Genomic DNA, 5,054 nt, shown 5'->3' with positions numbered 1-5,054 from the left:
GTCCGTAAAAGAAATCCATCAAGTCTGACAGAAGCCAATAAAATCCAGTGACAAGTCCTTGTTCGACAGGTTACAGAAGCCCATTAATGCCATTTGATTAAAAAAAAAATCTACCTCCTCAATGTTTACTGCTTTAAATGTTCTCATTTCCCATAGGTCCTTTAATCTGAGACATTTCTCTGAGTTATCAATTACTACATTCTCGATAGGTACTGTCTTCAAAACAGGAAGTCACTAAAAACTATGAGTATGTCATCATTACAATGTGTTTCTAATCATCATGATAAACCTATATGATACTATATTCATCAGAGAGACACTTTACCTAAACAGCTGACTACAGAGCTACACTATAAGTCAATACTATGAGGCTGTTCATTGTACATGAGAAAACTGAAATGATAATTATGAGATTGTCATTCCTCATCTCAGTTTAATAGAAGCTAATAATAATAATCTATAATTATGAGTGGGTTTTTTTAGATTTCACAGCAATATGAAATTCAGTCTTTATGATATGATAGTCAAAGTATGAGAAACTCATGAAAAGAAGTTATTGTTGAGTATTTCATAAACTGAACTATCATAAGTGTCCCACTAAAAATTAAGTTTATTTTTATTACACAGTCACCCTCACATGAGAAAATAACCGAGCTATTATTCTCATGAATGAGAAATTCTCATGATAACAAAAGACCTAGTAATATTTCTTGAAATCTCAGTATCTCACTGAGTATCACCCAGTCATGACATGTAGTCTCATAGATATGACTAACAAAATAGCAAAAATGAGAATTTCTCATTATGATGACTTTGTTCCAATTAATCATGTAAAGGTTTTCCTCATGATCTCATCGCAATGATAAATTAAGTCATGTTTACAAAGTAGTTATAATGTGCCTTTTTCCATAGTGCTATATATTTTATGAAATGAGTTTTAATCATGAGCAAAGTACCTCAGAATTAGAGTGCATTATTACACAGCTGTGGAACATACTTGATTCTGATTGGTCATAACTCGTAACAATGGTAATTCAATTTCTACAGCCAAAGTGATGCCAGATACAACTTGACCACACAAATCACATCAAATGAACCTGCAGAAAGAAGTCAAGGACATTTCAGATCTACCTGTTGACACTGTGGCAAAAACATAAGCCATTGTTATCATCCTTGATCTGTAAACATTGTGAGAAAACTGTTTCGGCAGTAAGCGGGCACAGATGTAAGACCAGCCTAAGGAGCTGGTCATAGGGGCCCTGACAATCTCAGATGGGAAAAAAATGGAGCAACATGCTATCCTAGCAGCGCTGGTGTGAGCATCTCTCTGCTGCCAATCTCTATAAAGTCACTTAAACCATAAGTGTTGGTGATAATAGCAACACCGTTAAAAGTTGTGACTTTTGACTCATTTCATGTTTGTATGATGTCAGAATCCCATGATTAGAACAGCCTCATGTTGTAATTTGTTGGTAAAGGTTGAAGATGTTGAGACTGCATTAGTACAAAATTTTAAACATGATGAAAGCTAAATGTTTTATCTGATATTTATGTATCATGATCATAAAATACGTAATATTACAACCACAATTCCCAAAAAAGGAAAGAAAAAAAAGGTTTGACTTTGACTGAATTTCACTGTCTTTATATAAGACAGTATTACATTTCTAATGACAGTTATACTGTATTTTTGGTGATATTTGTTCTAATTGTTAGAATCCAAGACATCCCTTAGTAAAACTTGGTTGTAGATCTTTTTTTCTACATGGCATTATTGGACTTCCATAGATGTCAATTTGACGTTGGTGCGTGAAGTTAAACTTTGAATCCGACTGAATTATGTCGATCCAGCATTGAGGCCACTTCGTCCATCCACTGCAGATTTGAATCCTGTGAAACTAAAACTCTCCTTGAAGAACCACAACCGATTGTCAATGAACGTCCCACTGTGCTGTCCGTCCACATTTTAACCAAAGTACCAAAAAGGATTATTAGAGACATCCACAGATTCTGACCTCAACACTCCCACAGAGGAAGAGGACAAGTTGTTCTACTTGTGAAACATGACAAGAGTTAACAGGTTTGATTCCCGCTCAGTTTCCTCACTCTGCTGTATCCTCTGCAGTGCTCAAATCATTGAATCTCCTCGTGTCTGCACGTTGTCCTCCAGATTCTCACGTTGAATCTTTTTCCAGTTTGTTTGTGAGAAATTACAGATCCATGTGACGTAGTGAAGAGTTTGTTCTTGCAGCCTTCGAGAGAGGAAGAACTGTCACTGAACCTGAAGTTATCACAGAGGTCGACAGCAATGTCAGCAAAACAAAATGTTCCTCGAACAACAGGTTGGAGAAAGCTCCTGAACAACTGGTTCACACCTTGAGCTCTTTTTTTCGGTCTCATGTTTGATTGTGGCATTCATGGAAAATTACTCTGAAGTCACTTTGAATACACAAGAAAAATCAAAAATGTTTAAAAATCACAGGGAAAAGATTTGTTTTCCGAGATCAGGCTCTTAATCTTAACAAAGCAAGTCTTGCTAATTATAGTTCCTTGATCCTTGAGTGGTTTAGGATGCGATCTAACTGATCGGATGTGTTCTGTTGCTTTTACACCGACAGTGCAATAACTAGTTTCCTTTTTCTTAGATGAACTTTCCAGATACCGTCAATGTCAGGTATAAACACAGAAAGAATGCAGGTTATTTAATCTCATGGGGAAAACTGTGTCTGGAGACCGATCTGTGTTTGTGAGCAGTCCCAAAATGTTACAATTTTTTTTAACTTCATTCATTTTGTGGTTTTAAAATCATAAACTGTTTCTAAGAAGTGGTTGAAGCCCATCTGTCAAAACTGCCTCAAACCTGCATTCTTTGTGATGGCCAGCAGGGGGCAAAAATAAGTCTGATTGTATAGAAAACCTATGAGAAATAATCCTACTTCTCAGTTGATTTATTCCCTCAGTAAACATTAATCTAATGAGATTATCGGCTCATGTCTAGCTTTAAGTCTTCTTTGATACAGCAGGATATTCACCTTTTTAAATGATGGTCCCATTTAGAGTCAAATAGGCCAGAAGGTAAAGGGAGATTTAGGGCGGGGCTACCTTTGATTGACAATTTGTTAGCACACCTGAATAATGTCTGGTTGGCTTCGGTTGTATTGAAACAGTCTGAAGTGTCACGTGTTCATTGTTCCGTAAGAGCGTTCATTTTTATAGCCTGACTTTTGTGAGCTTCCCGATCAATATAACAGTTATCGTGAATTATTGATTCAGTTCCTATATTTTTGGTCGGTACATTTTGGTTAAAGCTTCCCTTCCAAATATCATCACTTCTGGAGACAAAAAAAGAAGAGGACGACAGCCTTGAAAATCCTAAACCTCAAATCAATGGATGGTGTGATGCTGACTGTGTCCATTTCTTGTAGATAGTCGGTGTTCTGAACCATTTCAACGATGCTGCAGAGCAGCATCTAGTGGTCATGTGAGGAACTGAAGCCCCAGAAAGAAGACAGGCTAAGTGACTTTGAAATAGTTTAGAGCTTTTAGAACCATCTGGGGGGAAAATACAAAAACAGAAGTACAGTAAAAATCGATGTTCCTTGCAAAAGTCTCAAAAAACAACGACGGTATGGGAGGAACAAAGGGTTTGTGAAAGATTGCAAGACCCACAATCCACGGTTCTGTCTGCAGACGAGCCAGAAGTCTCTGGCAGCATCAATGGAGATGTCAATCACAGTTAAACATCAGAGGAGGAAGAGTCAGCGAATCAAGGCAGAAAGTGTCTCTGCTCTAAACCGTCACTGTCAGGTAGGTGTTGACCATCAATAAGGTTCATTTTCTGTTCCTGTTTAAAAGCGTTCAGGAGTCGATAAAGAGAAAACGAAACAAGATCAAACAAGGTATTTTCGATCCATGAAGGGAGAGCTTTAGTTTCCAGATTTCCCGTCCACACAGAGTCCATCGCTGAGGAGAAGTCTGGTCATTGTATTTGAGAAACAAAGAAAGGACAACAGGGTTTGAATCTGACAAGAAACTTTGTAGGAAAATATCTTGTTGAAACTGAACAGAAGTCACATTATTAAAATATTTCACTTTATTAACCATCCATCTGAATTTATGTGATTTGAACTGTCCTTTCTCGAAAGTCTATTAAAGAAGCTGAAACCATTTGAGCAACATCTTAAAGTACACTTTGTTTCTGATAACTGCACCGGTCATAATCCTCATGTTGGCCAAAGCTCAAAACACTTTAAATCAGCTTGTTGTTGTTGAAGGGCACAGCAGAGTCTGAAGCTCTCTGAGTCTCTGACATATCTCACCAAGTGGAACAATCTGGTGACAAAAATTGAAGCCAATGCAGAAGTGCTAAAAACTGCAGTTCCTACAGTGTCCACTAGAGGCTGTCTCCAAAAGTGAGTCAATCTCCATAGAGCCCCATGTTAAAATGTCCAACTTTATAGCTGAATTAAATGCATTGAATGGAAACAGCCTGGTACAAAAACATATTTGGATCTCAATGGCTCATTTTTAATCTCCTAAAATCAGTATGGAGGATTGGGGTGATTTATTTTTATTATAACAGCTTTGTTTTGATTATATTAAGACCAAGAGTTATGCATACTTTCGCATAATGAGAGTCTTGGCTGAGTTGACTGCGTTGCAGCTGTTTGCCTGGAGGCTTTAGGCCCACTTCAACTCCAATCCCTGTTTCTAAATTAGCTGGAAGTTAGTTGGAGTCAGCATTTATAATATGAGGACCACCATCTACCAGCTTCATGACACTTCTTAGGAAACATCTGGAGACATTGTGTAGACCTGCCAGTGTTTCATACAGTCTATTGTATTTACAGAATTTTTGCAGCTGGTTTCATATCTTCATAGAACTCCTGACTTTTATCTTTCTTTCCCCATGATGTTGATGGGTGCGTGGGAATAAGCTGTTGTATCATTGGTGAAGTCACAAAGGGGAAGTTTAAGAAAAATTACGCCTAAAAGAACATGCCAAAGTCTGAAACTCTAGGACACGAGGAAAAGACAAATTCAAAGCTCAAAAA

This window comes from Notolabrus celidotus, chromosome 20 (assembly GCF_009762535.1).
Source record: "Notolabrus celidotus isolate fNotCel1 chromosome 20, fNotCel1.pri, whole genome shotgun sequence".
NCBI lineage: Eukaryota > Metazoa > Chordata > Actinopteri > Labriformes > Labridae > Notolabrus > Notolabrus celidotus.
Note: the sequence above shows the minus strand (reverse complement) of the source record.